General features: G+C 41.1%; 1 long non-coding RNA gene across 1 annotated transcript in view; it reads right to left on the reverse strand.

Moving 5' to 3' along the window:
• Window positions 1-5,056, reverse strand: part of LOC134731959 (uncharacterized) — a 54,798-nt gene extending 49,742 nt beyond the window's left edge. Inside the window, exons 1-2 of the long non-coding RNA XR_010114710.1 lie at window positions 4,913-5,056; window positions 4,312-4,440 (exon numbers count right to left, since the gene is read on the reverse strand). This is a non-coding gene — a long non-coding RNA (uncharacterized lncRNA). The remainder of the gene's footprint in view (window positions 1-4,311; window positions 4,441-4,912) is intronic.
• Between the last annotated feature and the right edge of the window lie 5,770 nt (window positions 5,057-10,826).

The following is a 10,826-nucleotide window of genomic DNA, read 5'->3' on the forward strand; positions in this document are numbered from 1 at the left end:
AGGAAGAAGAAAGAGAACAAGGAGGAGAATAGGGTGGGAGAGGAGAAAAGAAAGGACCATCTCAATTCTTGGCTGGAATTGTCCCAGTTACATCCGTGGTGTGACATTGTTAACGTGCCTTTTTTAACTCTCAAAAGTACCCTGACTTGAACAATAACTTACATGGCCATTCTGCCTCTTGGTGTCCTTTCAATAATCCCAAACTAACTCATATAGCTGGAGCTTGATATTCAAAGTGTATAATCCACTGTAGAATGTGGGCATGGTGTGAACAGGGCCTCTATATAAGAAATGCCTGCATAGATACTAAAACTAAAAGAATACAAAATGCAAAAGTCTAAGAAAAAGATCACTGCAGGTGAAACAATGAAAAGTATTTGGTTTTATCAAACCAAATTTAGAAGAGAAAATTGTGGTAGGAATGGTTTCCATAACCTGGAAGAAGAAGAGAAAAATAATATAGAGAAAGTGGCCCGAGAAGACAGGAAGAGCCTGGTCAAGGGAAGAGACGCTGAGGACCGGAAGGGAGATCTTGGTAGCAAGGATCAGCAGAAGCTATCTTTAGCGTGAATGCTTTGCTTCTATGTTATACATGTTTTCATAGAACTGGTAATACAGGTGTGATAGGTGTTCAGAAAACACACCACTCCTACCCATGGCCCTTCAGTGGCACACCCACGTCACTCGAGCCTCACATAGGACAGTGCAGAAGCATTAGAAGAGCATGAAGTGGTGAGAGTCAGCCTTTCAGAGACATTTATCAATGGGTTTCTTTTTTCTTAAAGAAAAGAGATACATCCTGAGGCTAACAGTACGTCTGTTTATTTCTTTTTTTTTTTTTTTTTTTTTTTTGAGACAGAGTCTCGCTCTGTCCCCTAGGCTGGAGTGCAGTGGCACGATCTCGGCTCACGGCAACCTCTGCCTCCCGGGTTCACGCCATTCTCCTGCCTCAGCCTCTCCGAGTAGCTGGGACTACAGGCGCCTGCCACCACGCCCGGCTAATTTTTTGTATTTTTAGTAGAGACGGGGTTTCACCATGGTCTCGATCTCCTGACCTCGTGATCCGCCCGCCTCGGCCTCCCAAAGTGCTGGGATTACAAGCGTGAGCCACCGCGCCCGGCCTGTTTATTTCTTATAAGTTCACAAAATGGCAGGGCTTCCAATGAAAATTAATATTTGCCTAATGGGTCCATGATTAGCCTGTTTCGTCAGACCCCAAATATGCCCGTGTGTTACCCCCCAAGCTCTCCTTGCCAGTGCCTACCCCCAGCAGGATGAAGGAGACACACACAGGGCAGCTGCATTCCTGTGTCTGTGATTAAGGGGGTGAAGAAGGAAAAAAGTTAGAGGTGAGAAAGTGCTTCAAACCCAAACATAATGTACACATCTACAAATCTTGACAAAATGTTAACAGACACAGCAAATCACTTACTAAGATGTTCTTTAGCCTCAAGTGTCAGGATAATTTTACAGTTTTAAGTCTGTACTTTAAGTAGTCAGTAGTGTTAGAATTTTCTCTAAAATTCATGAATATCAGTGTGTTTACATAGTTGGGTATTATCTTCACAGATTTAACGGAGAATATAAAATTTATAAATTTTAACAGAAATGCACAGAAGATGAAATTTATTCATGGTAGTGGTTTTCTTTTTGTTTTTGTCTTTCATGTTTTTTGTTTTTTAATGTTTTTGTTTGTTTTGCTTTTTGTTTGTTTGTTTGTTTTTGTTTATAACATCTGCTTGTTTAACTTCTGGAAGCAGCAGAAAGCTAGACAAGGCAGGGGTGGAGTCCAGGGAAAGGAAAGACGTCTAGTTTTAATAATTTGTACAAGCTAGAAATGATTCCAAGGGATCACAACGAAGTGGTTTCCTAATGAGAAACATTTTCCTTCACACAGATTGGGCTCAGAGGATGGGATCAACTCACACGCCATAGTTGCATGTGAATACACAACCATAGTTTTCATTGTGATTTTAAGTAGTAATCGAAAAGACTAGTGTGTTTGCTGGCCAGGATAGAAGTGAGTGGGAAGCGTGTAGCTTATGATGTCGGGGAAAAATAAACTGACTTAATAGCTGGAAGTCTGCAGAACAGAGGCCACAATGTTAAGGCAGGTGAAAATGTTAAGGGATGCTAATTTTTGCTATTGGTAAAGGACTCAAAGTTTTAAGGACTGCATTCCCAAGAGGAAATGCACGTTCAATGACAACTTGGATAGTGGCGTGTGACTCCTCAGCCCAATATTATAACATGTCAAGTCTTTTCCAAAAGCCACCCACTCTGCTCTATAAACAGATGAATCCTGGCTGAAGAAAGCTTCACTAACTTTGAAGATTTGAAAGGCATACAAATCTTAGGGAAACAAATCGTGACCAATACAAGTTGAAGAGCATCTGTAAGACAGTATTACAAAGCTGGCTGACTTCCATGACTGGAGAATAGTATTAGGAAAGTGACTCAGCAAAATTCTTTAAGAAAAAAGCTGAGTCATTGGGTCAAAACATCATTGGTTTATTTTGAGGCATTACAGATATTTGGAAAATAAGACCAAAGTCTTATTGTTATGATAAAGCAGGCTGGTGAAGAAATCGCAGAACTGGTTATCAGTTTAATCAACTTAGTAGTTTCCTCTCACCCTGTTTTTTTTTTAAGAGTGATCAATAAAAACATTAATTTTCAGGAAGCAATAAACACAGAGCTATGTGGTAGGAAGAATAAGAGCAGACATAATTTTTTTGTCTTAGACACATAGAGTAAGACGTCATCATAGGTATAAATTTCTTACATGATGTTCACATAATTACGTCTTATTTCAAAGGCATTAGGACTCCATCCTAGAAATTAAACAGAAAAATGACACATCCAGTTGACCCCATCCACGGGGCCTCTACATCTTTAACAGTTGTTCCGTGATCTGGTAGCCAAGTCTCTCCTAAAGGGAGGTTGAATGCAATCACGTTCACGGGTCAAGCATACTGTCTGTGTGGCCCACATTCTCCATGAACCTGTGGGGCCACTCTTGTTGTTGAGTTGCTGCTGCTGTTATGGTTATGATCATTACGTGTCCTTTACAAAGAGTTCTGGGATAAGGATGTCTATATAAAGTGTCTATATTGATTATTTTATTCATCTAACATCATGTAAATTATTTTATTATCAATGTTAAAATGTAAGTAAATCTCACCTAATTCATTCATTTTTCTTCACTTATCCTGTTACTAAGCACATTTGTCAACAATTCATAGAAAAATACACAGTGGGTTTTTATAATGTTTTAAAATAACTGCCCACACATTTGGTCTCACTGTTTTATGATGCAATTCTTGGTCCTCTAATGAGTTGCCAGTTGGCTCCTAAGCCTTCCAGGCCAGCATTCCCTAACACTGAGGAGCATCTCAGAAGTGCCTCGATTCAGAGGTAGACATAAAGCTGGCTGAGTAGAGTGCTTGTGATTGAACGTATTTTGTTATTGTTTACATTAATAAAATATAAATAAAGTGCCAACCTCAGAATTTGCCCCTCAAAGTGAGATGCTATGTGCTTATGGTCTTCTGCAGAAGAAATGAGGTGGCTGGTTTTTCATGGCTTGACTATTCCCATGGAGAATGCATCGTTGTTCTCTTGCAACTGCAATATTTTTTTTCTATTTTCCTTCAATTTCTCACAAGATCTTTTCTCATTAATGTCTAAACCACGAAAAGTTTTAACAGTTAATTTTTTCACTTAACCAAAATGTATCTTAATTACTTGTAGAGTTTTTAAAATTTAGTCTTGATGTATAATAAAATTAAATAGATTTGTTTTAGAATTTTCCAAAAATGAAGTTTTGGGAGAAGGTGGAAAATATGGAAATATTTTTCCTAAGAATTTATTTACTTTCGTTTCTTTTTCTTTTCCTTTCTTTGTTTTTAGAAAACATTGAGAGAGAAATAAAGTTTCACAATTCCATCGTGCCAGAAACATCTATTAAATTGAATAGGAGTGAAAATATTAACCCTCAATATTACATTCTACATATATGTTGAATATGTTTGTCTGTTGGGCATATAGGACTCTTGGTCTTCTAGAGAATTCTAGAACTGTCAGAAATGGTTACAGTGGAAAACTTTTTTTCCAGGAAGCAAAAATATGTTAATGCCAAATCAATTGCATTCTTTTCAATTCCATTCAAGCAGGAAAGGAAATCTCTATCTGAAATTCAGACCCACTTTTACTACATCTCATTCCTAATTATCTAGACAAATATGGCAACTTCCAGCTCACTTTTTCTGAAGATATATAACTTTGGACTAGCTTTCAAAAGCAGCTAACCTTAACAAGGATGTGGCAGCTGTTGGACAACTCACAAGCACATTCCGCTGTAATGAGAGCCAAGAAGCACTGGAGAACCATGTCCAAGTGAATCTGAAAAGAGAACGTTAGTCAGCCAGAACATCCTTACTGGAAATAGAATGTAACAACAACAAAAAAATTGGTCAGTAAACTTTAAGATTTTATTTTTCAAAAAATGCCTACCAAAATAATTACCTACCCTAGAGAGAAAAGTTGCCCATTAACTTTGAATGACATCTTCTAATGATTTTATCAAGTTTTCATGTATGTGAAATCATCTCTATTGTTTGAAACCACCAGGCATCTCAGCTTATATTTAGAGAGAGAGGCAGAAGTAGCTTGTGAAAGGCATGTCTAGCTCGACGACCTGACCTCTGAGTGGACCTGGAGGAAGGGGCCAGGTCTAACATGCCACTGGGCAGAGACCCAGGAACACCTCGCCAGGCCTTTGGCAAGGTTAGTCCTCCTGTGTGGGGATACTGAGGCCACACCCAAAGGAGATGTACCCGGCAGGGGAGAGAAACGCTGGCCAGATCCAGGATGCAGAGTCAGAATTCAAGGAAACAGGAAAAGAGCTCACTGTGTGTTAAATTTTGGACAGCGTGGTCCCAAACAGTCAAAGGAACACTGAGGAGATGCATGTCTGTGGCGTCCTTGTGTAGAAGACCAGAGGGCACTGTGGCAGGGTAAGGAGGAGCCCACAGGGTGGATGGGCAGCCCCTCGTGCTGCCAGCCCGGCGCCTGGCACCTCTAAATAGCACTCACGGTAGGATTCTGTTTTTCGTTCTCTGGTTTCCATGGTGCACCATTCCACAGACAGTTCTGGTTGTTTTACTGACAGGTGGACCATATCCTACATCACTTTCCTATATTTCTCAGTTCAACTCTGCACCACATAGACATGAACGCTTTGTGGTTAAGACACAGTTTAGTCAGAAGAACCGATGGCAGCTGGACCAGTGCAGAAGGAGAGTAAGAGCAGGTGCATCCCCCAGCTGCCAGGGACAGCTTCTGACCACAGAGTGCTGGTGACTGCAGCAGGACCGTGGGCAGGTCACTTCACCTCTGTGGGTCCCAGTGTCTTCAATAGTAAAATAAAAACATTGAATTAATATCTCTTTGACCTTATAAAGGTCATCGTCTTCGTCATTCTTGTGGAATTTAATATCAAGAATCCCAGAAAGGCAGCGGCCTTCATCTGCACTCACTCCTCGGATTCAGCTACCGAGCCCCTGCTCACCACGCCCTTTCTCTAGTTGCACAGCACGTCCTTGACTGCATGTGAGAAGCCTTTCTCCAGACTCCAGCAAAAGAGCCTTGGGAGGAGAGTGAGGGCTCCCAACCACACTTCTCAGTCTATAGAGGTGGAAGTGTTTAGAAAAGAGACAGAAAAAGGAAAACTCACAATGCATGGGGAAAAGCCCGGAAGGACTCCTCAGGCAGCTGTACAGGCCCCTACTCAGGACGCTGAGGCCGCTTGCACGGGGTTCCACTGCCGGTGTGTCCTGTCTGCAACCTGTGTGATTCAGGCCCCCTTGGCTGGGCTGCTAGGTCCCTCAGAGGCCCTTCTGTCCTTAGCACAGACGCCTGTCTTCCCAAAGAATTCGAGGGAGGCCAGCAGCACGTGAATGCCCACACCGTGCTTTACGACGCGGAAGATGCTTACAGCCAAATGGGAATTCTATGAATATAATGTTAATAAAAATTGATTTTTGAAAATGAAGCATCTTTCTTATACTACTTGCAGGTTAGATAAATAAGCCACATGAGTGATAAATGCCTGCTCTTTGCAGTTATAATTAGCCAAATATTCTTTTACTTATTTTGGCCCCTATTTTACTATGACCAAAATAATACTAAATAGATCAATTAGCAGGTTTGACATAAGACCTGGGAACTTATATTTTTGAGAACTAGGCCAAAATGCTCTCCCCCCTTGTCAATAAGTTGTTGGGTCTCCTGCTCCTTGCCCCGCTTCCCACATCCGAGGAAGGGCTGAGATCCAAATAGTTATCGCACGATGGATGGCGTTCCTTCTTCATGACCTACCACACTCACATGATTTAAGCCATGGTTTGGGATGTTGTTGATGATTTATTGTATGAAAAATGTAAATGATCTGGATGGCAGATGTTTTATATTTTCTGACCATTCATTTTCAGTGGGAATGTAATTAAAATTTATGAAGTGTATCTGCTGAATTGCATTGGCAATTGATGATCTCCTCCAGGGCTGTCTATCCACAGATGATGAGTAATTGTGGACAGAGACGTGTGGTGACAAGGGCAGGATGTGATGTTTCTGCCAGAGTGAAGCGACCTACGCAGACAGGATTCCTTTGCCTTTGTCCCCAGCCCCCAGCCCCACCCAGCCCCACCCAGCCCGCACCATGGAGAAAGGTGGGACAGTGTCTGCTCTTTCCTTTGCAGAGTTTTAAAACTCTCTGCGAGGCTCCTGTGTCCTCAGATGGCCTGAAGACCTTCTCCTGAAAGGCATGTTAGAGGTCCACCACAGAGATCCAGGGAGACGATATCATCCTTCAGAGAAAACCCACAGAAGGGACTTTGGCAAATTCCAAATCCTCCAGAGAGCTGTCATTGTTTGGCCTTGCAGATCGTGTTTTCAAGCATCGAAGTTACCATGAGAGGATCAAGTCAAAAGATTAGCTATAATCCTATCTATGTGCATCCACTAGATGAAATGTGATCATGCAATTATCAGCTGACGTGTCTACCTCCCTACTAAGCATGGAGCTTCTTGAGGTCACAATTCTCTCTGTGTCTAAAATCTGGCCAGCATCTGACAGCAGAGCCTGCCACACAACCCATTCTTGCACTTGGTTAAGCTGTGCTGAGGAAGCTACAACTGAGGAAGAGGAATGCCAAAAAGCCAGAACATGCCACACCGTGGTGTTTATTGGCATGGTTTTTCAGTACCTTATGACTTCTTGTGAGACCTTTTCTTTTGTGAAGATGCCAAACTCTCATCACCGATATCATCACTGTCCTGCAAAGTCCCCAGAGCATTCCGTTAAGTTCCCAGGTTCTCAGTCCCAGCAGGCCACAGAATTGGATGGCCTGGGTGAAGGAGGTCATAAGATGCCCGAGCCGCAGCATCAATGGTGTGGACACTCTGTGTCAGTGCAGAAACTTTCACTTTGCTTCTGCTTCTTTTGCACCTAAATGTTTACTTTAAATTCCACAAGTCAACTTGTGTGTGGTTCTGATGAGAATGTGACCTAAAGTGCTACGAGTACAACTCACTAACACTGGGGCTCAAATAAAGACTGATGACGATGGCAACCAACAGAAGACTCTTTGTGTCAAGCAGTTTCTTTTATCACCTCACCTTTCTCCATGGAACACCCTTTTTTATTTCTCTTCTCCCTTCTGTTGATCTTCATCACCAGCCCATCCACCTATTGTTTAATCAAGTACTCTCCAAGCCATTCATTCTATTTCATACAATCAGTAGGATGGAGTCTTTGATAGCTAGTACTTCTCACTAAAACAGAAAAAAAGGTAAAAATACTGAAATAACTTATTTTTATTTCATCAGACCCAGATGATCACTCTATTTATTGAGATGCCTGGACACACAGGAGGTCTTTAAAAAGCATTCACGAGTCACGGAAAGATAGAATTCCTGAGCCAAAGGGCACCTCAAATTCTTTAGCACAAGCCCTTTATTTTATAGAAGGGGAGAAAATGGCTCAGTGAGCTGAGGAGTGGCAGCTCTGGGACTGTGATTCAAAACTCTGATGGCTCCACATTGCAAGCCCGACTTCTGCGCATAGTCTGATTTTGTTTTGAGATGCCAGCTATTTTCTTTCATTTATTCTCTGGCGCTTCAAAGTCACAGTAAAACAGCAACTTAGCACTGCATGAACCAGGGCTCTAGGTGCAGCTGTGAGGATGAGAACCTGAGTACAGCGTTTACAAGAACACACTGTGTGCCAGGCCCTTGTCTGGACAGCAATGCTACCATAAGTTGTATGATTACTCCCATTCTACATGGAGGCAACCTGGCAATTTCCACTTTAACCTTTCATTTCTTCTTCTTTGGCCCATAATTCCCTTCAAGAAAACTACACTTGCAATCTATAATCAGTACCAAAATTTGGTACAAAGATGTTCATTGCAACATATTAAATAGCAGAAGATGAAATGATGGTTAAATAAATTACGGTAAGGCCAAGCATGGTGGCTCATGCCTGCGTTTTGGGAGGCTGAGGCAGGTGGATCACTTGAGGTCAGGAGTTCAAGACCAGCCTGGCCAACATGGAGAAACCCCATCTCTACTAAAAATACAATAATTAGCTGGGTGTGGTGGTGTGCGCCTGTAGTCCCAGCTACTCGGGAGGCTGACGCAGGAGACTTGCTTGAACCTGGTGGGTGGAGGTTGCAGTGAGCTGAGATCGCACCACTGCACTCCAGCCTGGGTGACAGAGCAAGACTCTGTCTCAATTAAAAAAAAATAAAAATAAATAAATAAATTATGGTACAGCCATATAATAGAATATCTCCTGAATGTAAGAAAATCATGTCTTTATCCTCTGACCATAAAATTCTACTTCTACTATTTAGGAAATAAATAATGAAGGGTATCCATAAATATTTAGCTAAAAGTTATGTTTATAGTTTCATTATAAATCACAGATTAACAACAACATAAGTTTCTGATAAGAGTTTATTTGTGAAATAAACTATAATACACTTATATAGTGGAACACCATACACCTAATAAAAGTTATCACACAGACTGTTACTCAAAATATTCATGTAATATACTATTTATTATACAGTTAAATCATTATGTTACCAAGCAATATAGAGACAGCGAAATTATACTATTTTCATTCAAATTTCACATAAATAGATAGAAACCAAAAAACTAAAATGTTAACAGCAGTCATTTGTAAGTGAGGGGATTATTACTGATTTTATTTTCTTATCTTTCTTTTCTATATTTTTTATTTTTCTCATAAAGAACGTAAGTACTTACAGAGTAAAGAAAAATAAAAGCAATATAAGTCCCTCATTTGAAAGTTATAACATTAATAGAAGAAATCAGAATACAACTCTCTATCTAAAGTATTACTCAAATTTTGTTTTTAAATATTTGGACTATAATACACATGCTTCAGAATACCTAGGAAATATATACATGATTATTCTCATGGCTTAGAACTATAGGTCATTTTTATTTTATTCTTCATATCTCTGTTTTGCCAAGTTTTCTGCTGCGAACCTGTATTTTATAATAGGAGAAAACAACAACATTCATAGGACACATAGAGGTAGAATCCGAGTTTTCTTATTTTAGTTAAAATACTAAAAAATAAAGCAGAATATTGAGTGCATCTGGAAAAATTAGACGGAAAGTGAACACTTCTCTTTCTTTTCTTTAAACTTTAAGTGGCTTCCCGACTGCCAGAATGTTTACCAAACTCAGTGCTAAGATTTTCATTGACAAGCACAGGCATGCTGTAGCCCGCTTTCTTGTGAACTGTCACAATAAAAAGACATTCACATTTTAGTATTTGGGCAAAATGTTTAACACTCAAACATTTGTATTTTTCCTTCAGTTTTCAAAACAACTTTAAATCTCTCTTTTCAAAACAGTGTTAAATGATGTCACTCATTAGCTAGCAGGTGGCTGACAGTGGAGAACTGTGTTTAATGCTTCCATTTCCAATGCAGCTGGAAGCACAGACCAGGTGAGCGTGCAGTGTGCGGGTTCAACTTAGGACCTGCAAGCTGGGCATTGAATAAGCTGGGGGCGGCACTGCAGGAAGCTGGGGTAGACTTCCGAGCCCCAATCAGAAATGTGAGGCGTGAAGTCCAACCTCACACTGTCTGCATGGAGATAGATCTGGGAAAATTAAGCCACTGGCAATAAAGGAATCAGTGCTGCCCAGAGTATAAGAGCCATGTGTCCCACATAAGAAACCACTGTCGGAAGTCCAGCTGTCATTTTAGGGCAGACTGAAAAGGAGATACAGAAAATATCGGGGAAGTCAGCTGGGAGGGCTGTCCTGGCCTGAGCCTAGTGACAGCCGAGAAAAAGAATGTGGCGTCAGTGACGTAGTTCACATGGTGCTGGTTATGATGTTTGGCTACAATAGAGGATGAGGTGGCAATGATGATTAACTGTCATCGAATGGACATAAAGGATGAAATAATCTTGAATCTCTCCTGAGCCCACCAAGCCAGGCTAAGCCTAGAGGGAGTCTGGGGGAGCCTCTGTGTTTGGATACCCAGCCCCTTTGCTGGAGGAAAGCTGTGCATCTTCAATGGAGTCTCTGAATCCAAATGGCTGGGGTGGGGTCAAAAGCACTTTCTTTCATGCTGGGATTTCATTAAGATCTCTTTGGGGAACACAAAACACTTAGTGCCTGACTAGGCCTCGTTCGTATCAGCACCGGGTTTGCAGCCAGACGGTTTTTAAATCCTACCCATAACCATTGCCCCCGAGTTGCTCAAAGGGACAAC

Source organism: Symphalangus syndactylus, chromosome 1 (genome assembly GCF_028878055.3).
Source record: "Symphalangus syndactylus isolate Jambi chromosome 1, NHGRI_mSymSyn1-v2.1_pri, whole genome shotgun sequence".
In the NCBI taxonomy this organism is placed as follows: domain Eukaryota; kingdom Metazoa; phylum Chordata; class Mammalia; order Primates; family Hylobatidae; genus Symphalangus; species Symphalangus syndactylus.